The sequence below is a fragment of the Hemicordylus capensis genome, chromosome 1 (assembly GCF_027244095.1).
Source record: "Hemicordylus capensis ecotype Gifberg chromosome 1, rHemCap1.1.pri, whole genome shotgun sequence".
Lineage (NCBI taxonomy): Eukaryota > Metazoa > Chordata > Lepidosauria > Squamata > Cordylidae > Hemicordylus > Hemicordylus capensis.
In genome coordinates, this window is record NC_069657.1 from 204,358,754 (window position 1) to 204,376,969 (window position 18,216).

Below are 18,216 nucleotides of genomic sequence, written 5' to 3' on the forward strand. Positions count from 1 at the left end.
AATAACAGGCAGGTAATGATTTAATTATAAGCTGAACACTCACTTTTCTTGTATGAGCATTTGCACAGTAAAAAATGTACAGTTTATCAGTGTATAACCTGGAATGGATTTCCTAGCGGGATTGCTTGATCAATCTTCTTCTGTTACACCATACTTTGTACAGTATGAGAAGTCTAAGTATTCATTACTGAACCTAAAGTTTCTGGAACTCAATTTAATTTAATTTAATTTAATTTAATTATTTATTTAATGAACTGGGGAAAACAAATGTTCCTCGGCAACTGGGGCACACCTGGGCCCAGGGACTCCCTTGCCCCCCCCCCCCGGGCACCCAGCCAGTGCTTGCCAGCTGGGAAGAGGGTGATGGGTCCATGTTCTGATACTGGCCAGGGCCCCTGTGCCAGCATCAGAAGCAAAAACAGCACAGGGGGCCGTCTGGCAAGCGCTTTGTTCACAGGCAGGGAAATGGGCGGCGGGCAGCACATCTGTGCCCTGATACCCACCATGCCCCTTGCATAGACATGCTTTTGACACAGGTGTGGCATTGGGACCAAACATGGCACTCAGCCCTAAAAGGTAGGCAGCAGTGGGGCCACGAGGGGAAGAGCAGGAGGGGGCCACTTCCAACCTTCCCATGGCCCTGCTTTCTGGGGTAAAGAAGCAGCTGCCTGAGACCAAAAGAGTGATTTACAGTATAAGGAATGACATCGTTATTATTGTGTCACCCCACAAGAATAAATGAAGGGAAGGAGATTGTTTTTATGCTAGGCCTTTGTGGATAAAAATATCCCAGTCAGAGTATTTTTTGTAAACATATCTATTGTTTATTAACAATGCCAAGGCTTAAGTGCATAACAGAGGGGAAGTTCTGAATGGGAGTGGCCTATCTCATTTACAGTTCAAACGTTCTGTTCTGTTTTTAAACACACAGGCACATTATGACACCTTTGAATAGTGAAGGATTTATATTCTTTGTCATGCTATTCTTTCTATTTCTTTGGCATTTACAATGCAATCTTTTTTTAAAATCTAGGGAGTTGCTCTTTTTTAAAAAAAAGAAAAGAAAACTTTTCATGTCATTATCAGTATAACCACCCAGCTAAAATGACTGTGTGACACAAACACACATTGGCAGACATGAATATATTGTTATTGTACCTCCTTCACCATTGTTACTTCCTTGCTTTCTGGGCCTGTTCCCATGTTATTACACATTCCTGACAGAATAGACATTTAGCAAGTGAACCTTTTCCTGGCGTGTAAGTAAGTGACAGGAAAAGCATCGCTTGCTATGCTGAGAGTGTATCAGGCTGCTCTTAACAGCAGCCAATGAACAGGGCCAATTAAATGGCCCAGTGACCCTAGCCTACCGAGCAAGAGGCACCTTTTGAAGTGGTATATTGGTCCATATGGACTGCATTTGAGGGGGTGCAGGAGGAGGGCCCCAAGATTGTGTTACCTCTCTGCAGCCCTGGCTGTGGGGGGCTTCTTCTCCAATTGAACAGGGGAGTGTAAAGGCACAGCATATACAGTATCTCTGGGTTGCAACCTTGCAACCCAACCCTGGGTATTTGTTAGTCCTGCCTCTACTCCAGGACTGGAATACAAATAACCAGCCAATAACCTGGACGGCTTTAAGGGGGGGTTGGATAACTTCATGGAGGAGAGGTCTATCAACAGCTACAAGTCGGAGGGCTATAGGCCACCTCCTGTCTATACTAGGGGAGTAACATCAGGAGAGAGGGCATGCTCTCAGCTCCTGCCTGTGGGAATCCCAGCGGCATGTGGTGGGCCACTGTGTGAAACAGGATGCTGGACTAGATGGGCCTTGGGCCTGATCCAGCAGGACTGTTTTTATGTTCTAACTAAAGCCTCATTCAAAAGCTGGCTTGGATCAAGGAATGGATTAACCAAAAACACTTCCAGCTCAGCTCATTCAAAGGCACAAGCTTCTCCGTGGGACTTCAGCGCAGCATAGCAGAAAACCATTCCCTTCAAACCAGCAGGGAATGGCTGCAGTCAGCAATCTGTGATAAGGGCTCCTATTGTTTGTCTGCTGTTGATTGCCGTGAAGATTTGTTAGCATTCCGGGAAGCTGGCAAAGGTGGTGCCCTGCGCTTGTACGGAACACTCCCATGATGGGGAGACACATTTGCTAACCTGACAGGACATAGGGCCTTGTCATCAGGGGACTCTGCTTCTTTTGTGTTTGCTTTTTGAGGAGGGATAGGGAAGTAAGGAGTAGAATTTGCATCATGTCTCAAATGCATCTATGGTGCTAACTGGAGACAGGAGGGCTGGGCCACATGATAACACAGCCAGCAAAGCCAGACATTGAAGATAACACTGGGTCCAAGTTTTATGTAGGAAAGAAAACATGGCAACAGTCTGAATGTAATAGCCTTTTGTACAGCCATGCAAACAACAGCCAAAGTATTACATATGACATAGACGTTATTTTTAAGTCTCTGTTTTCTCTGAGGCTGAAGTCCTAAAAAATTACTTGGTGTTTTTAAAACACATTTATTGGGTTTTTAAAAGATATTTTATAATTCAAAAGAGTAATATAATTTAAACAGAAACAAGGGGAAGGGAGGGAGTAGATCTAGTTCTAGTGCCCTGGTGGCCAATTTGCAGGGTTTAGTTGCTCTTACATGGCAGACAGGCTCTCTTGTCATCAGGGCCAAAGAGCAGGGTAATTTAGGCCCTCTTCTTATGTATTTGTCATAGTAACCTGCTCTAGCCCCCTCTCTCTGCTTTTCCCAACAGCCGCAACATCCAGAATTCCATCTGGCTTCAACATTCCTTCCCACACCCTAGATATGACAAGCGATAGAGAGAGGCAAACCCTTGTTCTTTCCTCAGAACAGTGAGTCAGAACTGTGAGTCAGTCAGCCTTTGTGCTGTAGGGAACTTGGAAGACTTCAGAAAGTGTACTTGGTTTGGGCTAAATTCCGTTCTTCTTGCTTCGAGGGTGAGACAGTGTCATACATCTCGTTTGGGTTCTCCGATCCGCTGTTGAAAAGAACAGGCTGGAAAGGCAGGCTGTTATTAACTTGCTCAAGTGTTGACTGCTTAGAAAGGCCATGGGGAAGTAAGGTGGGAGCAGGAGAGAAATACTTCATGCTTGTAGCTAAATTGCAAAAAGGATATCCGACTCCACACCAGCTGATGCTGAGGTCTCAAGATTCAGACTGCAACAACATACGCCTCCGTCTGCCACCACTCCAGCCAGAACTCACTGCCCTTGGAGAAGATCATTTCATGACCTTGGATCTAATTACACCCTGGCTGATTAGCCCCATCTGTCTTCTTCTTTTTCCTCACCATGAGACTAGAGCATGCTTTTTCACCTCCTTGGGTTAGACAGTATGCAGCCAACTCCAGCACCATAGGAACCACATTGTTGCCAGATTACTGATTTGGAATCCACGCCCCAGAGCCTCCAAATGTGCAATCTGGTTTTGCTCAAAACATTATACTGGAGAAGTGGAGGAACCTTACTCTGACATGCCCTCCTTTTTAGCCTACTTTCCAGTAGGCTTATGAGATCACCCGAATTCTCTCTGTGTGTCTGTGTGTCCGTGTGCCCCCCCCCCATATAAACTTCGCAACGCTTGGACCAATATGAACCAAATTGGGTACAGTTGTAGGGACACATAGGGACATGTCAACAGCATAGTTTTTGATGATGTCATCCACCCCAATCCAAGATGGCAGAAGCGTACACTTTGGAGGTACAAGTGGGCTAACTTGTGAACCACTTGAACCAAATTTGCTACAGCTGTATGGACACATAGAGATGTCCCAATGGGGTCATTTTTGATGATGTCATCCACCTTGATCCAAGATGGTGGACATGTGAACTTTTGAGGCGCAAGTGCAATAATTTGAGGACTGTCACTCATTTGAACCAAATTTGATACAGTTGTAGTGAGTGACACACAGGGATACCTTAATGGTATAGTTTGTAATGATGTCATCCACCCTGATCCAAGATGATGGTTGCATGAACATTTGAGGTGCAAGAGATCTAACTTTTGAACCTCGATTTGAACAAAATTTAGTCCAGTTGTAGAGACAGTGAAAGTAGGCTGATTAGTTCTTACTAGAACAGCTTGCTCTTTTTCAACCCAGTAAGCCACTTCACCACAAGAAACTGCAAGAACATAGCTACCACAAGCCTCATTTCCCATTATCACTTAAAGCAGCCCCTGCAGCCCTCACCCTTAAACTGTTTAAAAGTGTCATAAGCTGAATGGCCTTTAGAGGCATTGTTCCATATTCTTATTGTTAGTTTTGTTTGGTCAGGGCTTCCCTACTTTGTTTAGAAGAGGACTACCTTACACTGAGTCAGCTCTCTTCATCTTTTGTGTAGTGTGCTTGTAGAATAAATCATGTTATTTGCAGTCCTCTTTTTGCAAGCGATCACAAAAGTGATGCAACATTCTGTCTTGTCTGTTCTCCCCCCCCCCCAAAATGCTCTCTTGCAACACTCCATGGAAACCTCAACGTCATTTCCTCAGTCTTTCCTAGTCCACTTCACCAGCCATATTGCCAGAAGAAGGAAGCAACTGTCAGTCAATATAAATCCTCCACCCACCTTGAGAAGGAAGGCAACACCCCAGGTCACACTTTTTCCCTATTGCACAAGCAGCTGCCAGCACACCACCCACCTCCTGTCCTTGTACTTTTTGTAACAGAAGAGTCAGAAGAAAATGTTCTTCTCTCTGTGTGTTTTGTACTATGTATGATTTTATACCTATGTAGACTATTTAAGTCAAGTTCAGTATGATTCAACAAATGCCTTTGACTAATCAAGAAATTAGTGTCTTAATATACTATTAATATAAGTTTATGAAATTGAAAGGAAAAAGTATTTATTTCTATTTTTTATCCTTTTCCTAATTGTGACTCTCATGTTCTGACTTGGCTTTTTTGCAGGGCACTTCCACCCAAAGGATGGGTGTTGGCCTCAAAGTCCTGGCCAGAGAGAGGACGTTCTGCCACCTTTGTCCCCTTCTCTGACCTGCAGGCTCCTGAATCCCTGGGCTTGTTCACTCTGTGCCCTCCACAGTATGTGGCCCCTCATCATTGGCATCTCACCTTTAAATAGTCACCCACATGCTTGGGAAGTCTTGCAAGTTGTGGGATCGGCCCGAAATCCCACCCCAAAGTTGCATGAGACATTGTGGCATTCTCTCAAGAGCCTCCAAGACTCTTGCAGTCCCTGGCCTCCAGCTTGATCAGACCACTGTGGCCATTACGCACCCAGCTGGGGCGCTGCTTCCCCATTGCCATTGTCAAAATGGGCCAACGGACAAGACCCACATGCTTTTAGCTGGGCTTGTCCAGTCTTGGGGGTAAATGCCTCCTGATTTGCCCTGCCCCCACTTATTGTGTCCTGACACACCTCCCTGCCTAAGGGCCTGGCAGGGTGTACATCTTCAGGCTCAAAGAGCCAGGAGAAACAATCTGCACTGATGTTATGTACTCTCTTCTGATGCTGTATAGTAAATTTAAAGGGCATGAGGGCAAAACACCACCTAAATATGCATGAATTGTTATCCTTTGTGTGATGGAGCCACTGAAAGGGTGCATGGTTTGTAATGAGTACAAATGGGTTGTAGCACAGTGCCAAGACAGCCCATTTTATGGCTAACACCTCTCTTTCTACCATAGAATACCATTGTTCCAAAAGATTTGAGTTTTTGGCTGAGGAACATGGTAGGATATTCTTCACCATTGATCTCCTGGGACAAGACAGTGCCGAGTCCAGTGGTCTGTCTGGAAGAGAAACGGGCAGTCAAAATTAGGGCTACAAAGAATGGGTGAACTTGAAAATTCAATTCAATAAAGGCTTGTTGTAGTTTGGGTGCCCAACACAATTTATTGGGCTCCTTTTTTCAAAGCAAATCCGTTCGAGGAGAGGCTTTATTGGCAAACACTGCTATGAATTTGATATGGTACCTGATAAGGCCCAAGAAACACTGTAATTGTTTCTTGTATCCAATTTATTTATTTAATTTAATTTATTTAACTTGCGTTTGGGGCAGTATACAAATGTGTTAAATAATAAATAAAAATTTATTTTATTTTATTTTATTTTATTTATTTATTATTTCTCTCTAGAAACCACTTTGGAAACTTTTGTTGAAAAGCAATATATAAATATTTGTTGTGGTAATTGCCATTTGGTTGAGGGCTGTCATATGAGGCATAGTGCTTCTATCTTAGCAGGTTACGGTTTGATCTGCCCCTACCCTATGATGTACCGTAGGTATTTCAACTCCAGGGGCCCTATGTGTTTTCTTTGGGTTTGCTGTCAGGCCAGCTTATTGTAAAGGTCAGAAAGTTGTTTGCAGGTGATTTACATGATCCTCCCATGACATACTAAAGACCACTATGTTGCTCAGGAACACCATGGCATAATCCTGGCAACGTACTAACATTTGATCCACCAGCCTCTGGAAGGTCACTGCAGCTCCATGTAAGCCAAAGGGCACCATTATAAAATGAAAGAGGCTCTGAGGTGCTGCGAAAGCTGGGGGTTTTTCGGTCTTGTGGGTGGAGTAGTATTTGCCAATAGCCCTTTGTAAGGTCAACCATGGAAAGGTATTGAGCCTTTTCCAATCACTCGGTCATAAAGTCAGCCCTAGGCATGGATATGCGTCAAAGGCTGCTACCTTATTCAATACTTGAAAATCAATACAGAAGCAAGTAGAACCATCCAGTTTTGATACCAATACAATTGGACACCACCAAGGGGTCCTTGATGGTTCTACCACTCCCAAAGACAATATCTCCTGCACTTAGTGGTGCACTGTTTCCCACCATTTGCAGGGCGGGCGGGCGGGGGTCTCGAAGGCATGCAGATTACTATACTGGGGGGTATATTGATCACATGTTCCATATACTTTGCTCATCCTGGTGTTTTGGTGAAAAGCTGGGGGAACTCACTCAAGAGGGCTCACACTTGGTCTGCCTATTCAGTGGTTATGTCAGGGTGCAGGTTGGGACTCACCCAGGATGGACTCTGTTAGCTAACACTGTTCAGGTTCCATAGGGCCTCGCTGTATCCACTGTTTCAGGTAGTTCATGTGGAATCATTTATGTTGTCAGGCTCCAGTTCTGAATGCTATTTCATAATTAACTGGCCCCAGTTTCCTGGTTATCTTGAATAGCCCCTCTCACTGCTCTGGCCCTGTGGCTGCCGTTACCTTGCAGCTGACCAGTACTTGTGACCCTACCAGAAAATTTCATTCCCAAACTTTCTGGTCATAATACTAGCATTGGCACTCCTGGGCCTTCCAATGGTTGGCTTGTGCTTCCTCTTGGCACTGTTAATGGAACTACTCCAGGGTGATTGGCGAACACTCCTAAATGCGTTTGGGCTTGTGTGGGGGAATTAGTGAGCTAGAGTGGAGCAGTCCCAAATCAGAATAAATTTCTGCAAAGTTCTGGTCCTGGGGAAATGAACTGACAGAGAGTATGTTAAGATTCAAATAAAGTAAGGTTTATTTGGGGATTTAGGGGTACAGCAAAGAAAGAGTCAATAAGAGCAATATTGTTAGCAAAATACGTTGCAGAGATTATCCAGATAACTTGCAAAGAGTCCATTTAGCTTGGTGTCCAAATTAAGTGACTTCCAAGCTGACTAGAGAAAAGAAGGCTTTAAAGAAACAGGTTTTTGAATCTAAGAAAGAGCAGGGATAGGCAAAGCCCAGAGGGGCACAGTGATTATCACACAACCTTGTCCTTCCATTTAGTGGCGAATGGACCCTCGTGGCTCAGGTGCAACTGAAGGACCTCTTTCCTCGGGGACGGAGTCAGAAAGCAGTAGTGGAGAACCAAACGCAGTTTTGGGATTAGGCAGCAGGGTAAATCCAAAAGATGTCTGTTCTTGTGTAGCCAGCTTCTCGTGGCAGCAAGGCTTGCTGGGCAGATTGGGCCAACAAGGAAGGCTGATCTGGAGGCTGAGAGTGGGAATGGTGCAAAGAACAAGACACGGCCTGGTGTTATGGCTGGTGTCAGGTCAATTGCCCAAACAGTGTGTCCAAGGTATAGAGAACAGATGAAGCACACTGGGTCATGAAATCAGGGCCAGTTATAGCCCAACATACCACCACTTCTTCCTGAGGAGGGAAATTCTGGTAGATTTCAAAAGGATCCATTGTCTTTCTTTGATGTGCTTGGGTATGAAGCACAGCATGAATGGTGTGGCATGAATGCAATGGCATGAATGGTCAAGAACAACCTGTATGTAAATGGACTGAACGGACATGCAATGATGGTATCTGTCAGGTTGAAAGGACCCAGTAAACCAATTAGTATTTTTTAATAAGCACATCTCCTGAGTTCCTATTGCCCACTTTTGTGATGGGGAAGAGAGTAGCGTTCACAGTGCATTATCTGCTTTCCTGCTGAGGTGATTAGTGTTAGCTTGTTTGAGGCAACCACAGAGGAGGGGGAAGTAAAAGGGTCAATCTGTGGACAGAGAGACCTTGACGTGGTGTTAACCTGAAAGCTAATTCCAGGTCTGCTTAGACATTCCCAATAGAAGGAAAGGTGCAAGGCTAATCCCCTTTCAATCTGCTTGGTAGCTGGTGAACCTGGGGACAATCATCCCACTGCCTGCTAAGTGACCTGTCCCCATATGCCAACAATTGGTGATCCCATGAGGCTCCTGAGCATTTTAAGAGTGGAAGCTACAAGCCTGAAATCCCAAACATAAGCAGAGAGGCTTCTCCAAGCAGTATACAGTTCTTACTGTATACTGTAAGAGGGGCTTGGATAACTTTGTGGTCTATCAATGGCTACTAGTCAGAGGGCTATAGGCCACCTCCAGCTTCAGAGGCAGGATGCCTCTTAGTACCAGTTGCAGGGGAGTAACATCAGGAGAGAGGGCATGCCCTCAACTCTTGCCTGTAGGCCAGCAGCATCTGGAGGGCCACTGTGTGAAATAGGATGCTGGACTAGATGGGCCTGATCCAGCAGAGCTGTTCTTATGTTGTTATGTACTTTACAAATGAATCCACATTTCTTTGAAACAAAAATTGGTGTTACAACACAACATTCTTGATTGTGCTGATACTTGTTTCAAAGAATTGTTCATTTTTCTCCTATAACTATGGATATGTTGACTTGACCTCCTTATTGTGTCTTCAGAATGATGTTTGGCTAAACGCCTTTGTTTCAGCCAATTTCATTAGCATTTTAATTATTCTCTCACCCCAGGATATCCCTCTCTTTGTTGAACTCTCCAATATGGAGAGTTAATATATTTCCTTCAGAGGAAGATTTATATTACTATCAGAAACAAAATGCATTCAAATGAGATACAGATAATAATTACTAAAATAGTCTACCTGAAAAAATTATAGTACTATCTGGTTTATTATTTCAAAATCAAACATTTTAGTATTTCCAGAATATAAATATAATATATATATATATTTTAAAATCCTTCACCTCAAATTCATCTGTTGGGCTGAAAAGGCAAACCTGGTAGCCATGGTACCAAAATTATAGCCAATGCTGTAGTCCCTTCCATGATACCCTATGAATTCATTTTATGCATTTATTTTTCAAAAGATCAATATGCCATTTTATTTTATAATGAAACAATAGCTCATCACAAGAAATTTTTAAAAAAGTAACAGAACACTTATAAGCCAGAGTATTAAAACAACCTAAACAGCTCAACATCATAATTAAAATACAGATAAAAGTATAAGCCAAAAGCTCTTTTAAAAAGCAAGGTCTTCACATGCTTTCTGGATATTTCTATTGTCAAGCAGAGCAAGCCAGTTTGGGCAGGAGGTTCGGAGCCATTATGGAGAAACTCCTGCTCCAACACCCATGTAGAACCCAGATGTTTCACTGCCACCACACCCTAATTATTACAGATTCTCCCCCCCCCACTGGATTTGGGTGAATGTCCAAGGAGACCCTCCTTCCCTTTTCTAAGGGAAAAGTCCCCAAACCCTTCCACATGCAATCTACACGTGATGAGTGCACTTGGTAGAGTGAGTCGCTGAGCAATTAACATTGAGGCATGTTTGCACCAGAGTAAAACTCCTTTTCCTGAGTTAAAAATCCACTCAGAGGCAGGTAAAATACAAAGAACAAAAAGAGAACACTTTATTCAAAATACTACATACTGCTTCAGTCTGAGGTTCTCTTGGCTTTTAGTTACAGGTAACAGAAACACTCAGTACTTGCAAGAATACTTCAAAAAGCACCCTCAGATGATATTGGGGTGGCACACTTTAAAAAAAATGTTGGTTACCCAGTTGCAAAGAATATAAATGTAAGAAAATACCAAAAAGCGCCTTTGGGAGTCTACAGAAACTTTTGCAACGCCCTAGTTGGAAAGAAATGGCATAGGCTCAGTTTTTCTTAGTTTGTTATGTTAACACAGAAAATACAATAAACCAGCTGTAAGGATTTGCAAAGCACAAAAAGAAAGATATTATTATTATTATTATTACATTTATATCCCGCTCTTCCTCCAAGGAGCCCAGAGCAGTGTACTACATACTTAAATTTCTCTTTCACAACAACCCTGTGAAGTAGGCTAGGCTGAGAGAGAAGTGACTGGCCCAGAGTGACCCAGCTAGTATTATGGTTGAATGGGGATTTGAACTCGGGTCTCCCCGGTCCTAGTCCAGCACTCTAACCACTACACCACACTGGCTCCCATCTAAAATGCCATCTCCAAATCTCCATCTAAAATCCAAATCTCCATCTACCATCCAATTCTCCAAATCTAACATGCTCTAACTAACAAACTGTTCCCTCGCTAAACCCTTCAGAAGCCCACAAGCCCTGACTTCCTTCCCCCTTGAAACTCACCCCAAACTCCAGGAGAGATTTCAAGCTTCCTGCAATCCTGTCTCTCAAGGATCTGCAGATGTCCTTCCATGAGAAAATTTTTCAGGCTAGCTATTGACCATGAGGCAGCAAAAGCTCCATTGCCATTCCCCACTAAGCCTTCCACCCATCCTCTTTCATCCCCCTCCTAGCTCCTTCTGAGAACAAAGACACACTTCTCTTCCTGCTGCAAGGCCCTCTGGCTCCCACCCACCATGTGCTGAGTGGCTCTTCCCTAGCTTGTCAGTCAGGACAGGGTTCACTTCCAGTTCACTCTTTAGGATAAGGGAGGGCCGATTTCTACAAGCATATACTTTGCTTGAAAGGTTTCATATAGAAAAAAACTTGATTGATTGATTGATTAAGTGCCATCAAGTCGGTGTCGACTCTTAGCGACCACATAGATAGATTCTCTCCAGGACGATCTGTCTTCAGCTTGGTCTTTAAGGTCTCTCAGTGGTGCATTCATTTCTGTTGTAATCCAGTCCATCCACCTTGCTGCTAGTCATCCTCTTCTTCTCTTTCCTTCAATTTTTCCCAGCATTATGGACTTCTCAAGGGAGCTGGGTTTTTGCATAATGTATCCGAAGTATGATAGTTTGAGTCTGGTTATTTGTGCCTCAAGTGAAAATTCTGGATCGATTTGTTCTATGATCCATTTGTTTGTTTTCCTGGCTGTCCATGGTCAAAAGTCTTCTCCAGCACCAAAGTTCAAAAGTGTCAATGCTTTTTCTATCTTCCGACTTTTCGAAACAAAAATTCAAAGAAGGGGGAGAGCAAACTTGGGAATGCTGAGTAGGAGCCAGACTCGGATAGAGTTTTCTCCTTCTTTAAATGCTTCTTTCCTCTTTCTGACACTGAAGATAAAGGGCCCACCAGTGCCCCCAGGACAGTTTTAAAAGTCAGCAAAAAAAGTCCCAAACCAGCTCCACCAGTCCTAGCGGTGACCCTTCCCCCTTGAATGGAAAGAAGTTGTTCCTTGGGAAAGAATGAAAGGCCAGTCCTGTTGTCAGCCAGTGTGAGAGTTCTTAGAGGATTAAATCCTCCGGATACTGCTCTCAGATGAGCAGGCGTCCCACCCCCATCCTCCCCGCACCCCCAGCTCTATTGAAGAGAGCCTGTCTCTGAAATAAGGTCAGCCTCTGCCCAGCACTTTCTGGTTTCTCCTTCCCTTCGTGCAGCTTGGAAGATTACCAAAGCTTCCTTGCTAGAGAGTATGGTGAGTTGCGAGGCGGTGCCATCTAAGACATCCACATGCACAGAATGTGCATGCATGCTCGTGCGCAGAGGACCGAAATCGGTCCAACCTCTGTCATTTGGGAGGAAGGCGGGCCCGTGTGAGGAAGTCTCTCGCCGCTGTCCAGGCAGAAAATGCCCTGCGCCCAGAGGCGTATCTAGGGAAAATAGCGCCTAGGGCAAGCACTGAAATTGTGCCCCGTGTCCAAACATCTGACACCCACCTTTCAGATAACTTTACCATAATATCAGCTCAAAAATACAAGTCAAGCTCGTTAATCTTTTAATCTTTCAAAAACTATTTAGCAGTGGATGTAGCCAGACCAAAAAATGCTGGAAAACTACAAATTTCAGTATGCTGGGGCTCATGAAATATCCAAATACTATGTGGAGGTGTACTTGGAAAACTAAACAGAAGTGCCTGTCTAATTCTCTACTATGCATTGTAGCATCACTATTACATAAGTTTTAAAAATAAATGGAGAATTTGACTTTTCCCAGATACTCTGTAAATAATTAAAGGATATGCAGAGTAAACTGTTTCACTGCTTGGAATATATTCTAGACTTTCAGAAAGACAGTTAAAATGAGAGAAAGAGAGAAAGAAACTCCCAGTGGGGCTTAATACTGAGGATTTTACACTGATTCAAAGACAAACTCACCATTAATAGCCATATTATTAAGACATCACATTTAACTCATTTATCACAAGAAGCAAAATAAGAGCAAATGAATACAATCCTAGCTGATAAGCTTCAGCTCAGTATTCACAAGCCCTGATTCTCTGTACATAGTGCCAATCTGAATATGTGTACAGTGACTTATATTATATTTTTTAAAATTAATTTTTTTAACCTGTAGCCCCTTTGGGGGGCTTCCTAAAGGCCGTGAGGGGGTCTGAAAAAGTTCCCGCTCCCCCCGCTGGCCTCTAGGGCCTCACAGGGACCATTCGAGAATGTGTGGTGGCCATTTTTTAAAATAACATTTAAAAAAAAAAATGGCCACTGAAAACAAGATGGCCACCACACATGCTCAAATGGCCTCTGCAAGTCCTGGCATGGCCTAGGGCCTCACAGAGGCCATTTGAGCATGCACGGTGGCCATTTTGGTTTTGGTGGCCATTTCTTTTTTTAAAAAAAAAAATTTTCAAAAATGGCACCCCCCTTTCAAGTGGTGCCCAGGGCACGTGCCCTGCCTGCCCTACCCTAGATACGCCCCTGCCTGCGCCCAACAGGATTTGGGAGGTGGGTGGGCCCACTAGGAGCTCTGCTCTTGCCGCCACTGCTCAGTGGCAGTTTTAAAAGTTTTTTAAAATATATTTAATAATTCCCCCCTCCCCAAGATTTACTGCTCCTCCAAGATTTGCTGCCGTAGGCAATTGCCTCTTATTGCCTTTGCGGTAATCTGCCTTTGCCTCCATCCCCCCATCACTCCAACTCACCAGGGCGTGGTGGGTGCATGCATGCACAGCAGCGATGTGCATGCCAATGCCATGCACAGACTGCTGGGAACTGAACAACAGCCTCACAGTGCAGCCTTTTAGAACCGACAGCGCCATGGTGGGGCAGTAGAGGAGCAGGTAAGACCTATGTGCCTCCTTTTAAAGTGACTGCTCTCCACCATCCATCCACCCCTGCAGCTGCACGAAATGCTTAGTGCACATCCCTACAGCCAGTCAGTTTAGACATTAATGAGCTAGATGGACCAATGGTCTGACTCATAAGGCAGCATCCTATGTTCCTTTAACAACATGATTAGTGATACAGTTGGATTCAAATTCCCTCTACATTTCTCTCACACCTTCAGTAAAACAAAAGGAACTATATCCCAGTTTTTTTTAAAAATATAGTATTAAACCATGAGTTGACTGCCCATATCTGAATTTTATTTATTTAACACATTTGTATACTGCCCAAAATGCAAGTCTGGGTGGTTTATAAGAAAAGGAAAACAACAACAGATAAAAAGATTAATGCATTACAATAATTAAAATTTAAATCATTAACACTATTAAAAACACAATAAAAACAATATCTAATTAAAAGCCTGGGTGAACATATGTGTCTCGATGGCCTTTTAAAAAGTTTATATCAGTCAACACCCCCTTTGGTGTTGCCCCTTCAGTGGCAGGCCTGCCACCCCAGTGCAACAATCCTTTTATAAGCCCAGAAAGATGGCTAGTCTGAGCAGCTGACCCTCAGGAACTGCTGACTCACCCTTTCTGGCCCCGATCCTGCAGAGACTTACCTGCAGGGCAGCCACAACCCCACAAGCTAGGGGGCACTCAGGCTGGCAAGTTGACAACAGCAGACCAGCAACCACAGGCTCTCACCACTGGGCAGCCACTGTCTCTGGGAAGCAGATGTTACAGCCGCCTCCTCCTCCCTATAAGGCTTCTGGAAACTGAGGCACAGATCACAGTGCAGCAGTCCTTTTATAAGCCCAGAAAGATTTTGTAAACCACCCAGAGAACTTCCATTTGGGGCGGTATAGAAATGTATTAAATACATACATACATACATACATATTTTGGCAAAGCATTTGAAACCCTTATCATTATTTGGAAACAGAAGGAATGTTTGGATCTAACCTGATTCACTAATTGCACTACCAACTGCCATTTCTCATTGCGGTGGAGGAGTGGGTGAGGAACTATTGTCAACTATGTTGGCAAGGATTCTGCTCTTGCTTGATTTTTTTAAAGGTGCGTCCTGAAAGTTGTGAGTTAAAATGATGAAGAACAGATCCAATTTGTCTGGCAATCCGACTTCCTGCTTGAAACTGGATTTGGAGATGTCATGTTTAAACTTGGAACAACTTGGAAATATCACCACAGTGAAAGGTTTGAACAAGAACAGGCTTGAATCAAAGAGAACTGACTAGCTTACAGGGAGGAATTTGCCCCTTTTCTTGTTTAATTGTATGAGGTAAGTGTAGATTAATTGCCCTGACTTGTTTTATCTTTTTACCAATTTATTTTGCTAAAGCATGCATGGTGTTGTATTCCGATTTTATTTTTAGCCATAATGTATCTTTACTTGCTTGGAGGCTCCATTAGAGCTCACAATCCATTCCTCTTGGGTGATCTGCCATTTCACTGTTCATCCATGTAAGTCATTTGCTGGTCTACATGCTTTGTGAAGCCAGACCAATCAAAATTGTTGTTTCACTATTTACATACTTGATGGAAATTGGGTAACCTGATGCAAGATGTTTACAAACCGTGTAGAGGAGGCTTTTCAGTGAAAGAAATTACAACCTCCAGCAGCTGAAATCCCCTGCTCTAGACTTATTTGGTCATTCTCGATAGATTTCACGACAGTATATGATTTCATTTTGAAATGTCTGACTAGATACAATACAGTGAGTTTGCAGTGTAGATAATTTTTATCCAGATCAGTGTGAAGATACCTTGGCTGTGGGAAGTATGAAAGAAAACCACCTGTTCCATATTGTTAAATGCTTGAGCAAGCTTTGAGTGCGACTTAAATTGGATTTACTGCCAAGCAAATATGCTTGGAATTGCTCACAAAAATAGTTAAGTGACAGAGGGTAAAATGAGAGTTTTAATAATTTCCTAGTCCATCCGGTAATGTGAGTTCTAATTGCAATTTTAAAAAACCATAAAGCAAAAGAATGTGGAGAATGCATTTGAAGGCAATTGAGCAAAACTGGCTTATAATCATTAAACTCTTGCACAACATTTAAAGTGTTTGGCTCCACAGCCGATGACTACAGGCCAGGCAGAAAGAGAGATGCTGTCTTAGCAGATTCTCATTCCTTACGAATATGCCTATTGCATTCTAACATAGATTCTAGCTGATCATATGTATGTTTGTACTTCCTTAGTTGATGTCATTGACAGTCTGGATGATGACAACCGTCTTTTCTAGCCTAGATTCTACTTTTAGTATATAAATCCTCTTTCAGTATATAAATGCATTTACCTCCACTTTGGTAAGCTGAAGGAAACCATTTTGATATGTCAGAAAGACTTCCATTCATCACCACCATCATCACAGCCAAAATAGTCTGCAAAACCCCCAAATCTAATTGTATCAAATTGTACAACAAACAAATTTTTAAAAGTGACATTATTGATATACTGAATGTAGACTCTAGGCTAGAAAAGACAGTTGCCAACATCCAGACTAATGCTGCGCTGGTGCAACAGTATTTCTATCACACAAGGGAGGCCATGATTTCTGGCCATCCCTGCCCCCCGCAAGAACAATATGTCCCTGGGAGTCCCCCAGCCTACATAAGTAGGTAAAGGTAAAGTGTGCCGTCAAGGTTGTGTCAACTCCTGGCGACCACAGAGCCCTGTGGTTGACTTTGGTAGACTACAGGAGGGGTTTGCCTCCTCCCGCACAGCATGAGATGATGCCTTTCAGCATCTTCCTATACTGCTGCTGCCCGATTTAGGTACCAGCGGAGATTCGAACCAGCAACCTCTGGCTTGCTAATCAAGTCATTTTCTCACTGCACCCTTAGGTGGCTTTTTTATATATGTAGAATGCCTTGGAAGAGAATTATCTCCTTAGTTAAATAAATTTAACTGGTTCAGTGGTGTTTTTTGTTTTATAGTTATATTTCTAAACCGCCCTTCATTCCAAGATTCAGAGTGATGTACAGCAGTCTAAAAGTCTTGGTTAAGACTCGTAAAACAGTTCTGAAATACATTTACATGTTCTAGGAAGCCTTGTTCTAAGGCCTTCTTATAGGTTTGTTTTCAAACCATGCCTATAATGTTAATGTAATTCATACAGAGCAAAGGATCAATCTGCTGTTTTATGGTGGGGAAATGAGACATGATATAATTGTATTTTTAAGATCATAAAAGCCTATCTGCCTTTTGGAACGCTACACTATTGAAGTAGTATTAAGGAAGGAAATCCTCCATTCTTAACAGTTGAGACATACCTTATTCCATACAGGACACACCCAGTGGGCATGCAGTAGCATTAGAGGAGGGTGGGAGTGGAAAGCAATGATTAACTTCAGTTTGTTTTGGTTTGAATGAATTGTGAACTATAGTTTTGGGATAACATGTAATTATCAGTTTTCTCATAGTCTTGGAACTAGACGGAATGCTTTAGGTTGTTTTGGTTTTTTTCAAATTGGTCTTATATAAAACTAAAAATAGCTCTAGGAAGTGTCTCATCTGTAACCTCTGCTCCCTCTCACTCCAGATTTGCAAGTCAGACAAGGTGTATTACCATTGGATTTTATGGTTGTTATGTTCTCAGTCTTGCATTCTGTAGCTGATATTTTTGTTTTGGAAACTGGATTCCATTTTGTTGCATCTTGTTCTGAGTGGTGCCTAGGATGTAACACCATAGGGATCAACATCCCCACAGCACATTCCAAAGGGCTTAAGTACTTTTCACTCTGTGGCAGATCATGATATTCATGGAGCAAGTAATAACATGTGGCCTGAATGAGTATGAGTGAACATCATCATTTTTATTTCTGGGGGATGTATTTCTTTAAAAGGTCACTGTATTTGCTGTCTTTAGCTTCTCAAGTCCTTCTGAGTTGCTCCATATTGAGACTCATGATCATGAATTCTTGTTCTTTTTTTAATATTACGGTTAAGGTATAACTAACTGATTATTCTTCAAATAGTTGAACAATAAAGCAAACATTCCTTGAAATCTGCAGCTGGGATTCTCAGCACAAGGATTAATCAAATCCTACTAAAATGAAACAATCTTCGATTTAAGTTAACCTTTGGGATTAAATCTTATTTTATCTTAAAACAAAATATTTAAAGTGTTCAAAATATTTGCAAAAAATGTATTTTACTCTAATCCTCAAAAGTGCCTTTTACTCCAATGTTCACACAAAATGAACATGCAGTCAGTTAGATATTCAATTACAATAAAAGATGTAATGTTAGCATAAACATAAAATGTCATGATTACACAATATAGGAATTTTTATTCACATCCATATTTCTGATTTCAGAACTTATAGGAATGGAATGCAGGCTGTAGATAAAATGCCTTTTGTGGTAAGAAGCCTGTACTTTCCTCATCTGGACGCAGTAAAAGGGAAGAGCACAACTTGGTGGCCAGATTCCAGAAGGAATATTTTGAGGGT

General features: G+C 42.6%; 1 protein-coding gene across 2 annotated transcripts in view; it reads left to right on the forward strand.

The window, feature by feature from the left end:
* ITPRID2 (ITPR interacting domain containing 2) overlaps window positions 1–18,216 on the forward strand; it is a 181,246-nt gene that overhangs the window by 19,644 nt on the left and 143,386 nt on the right. Inside the window, exon 1 of one of the 2 annotated variants that reach the window (XM_053269856.1) lies at window positions 14,658–15,038. The exons of the other annotated variant lie outside the window; for it this stretch is intronic. The gene's annotated coding sequence lies outside the window, so the exon portion shown is untranslated. Of the gene's footprint in view, window positions 1–14,657; window positions 15,039–18,216 lie in introns of those variants that run through there. 2 annotated transcript variants of the gene reach the window in all.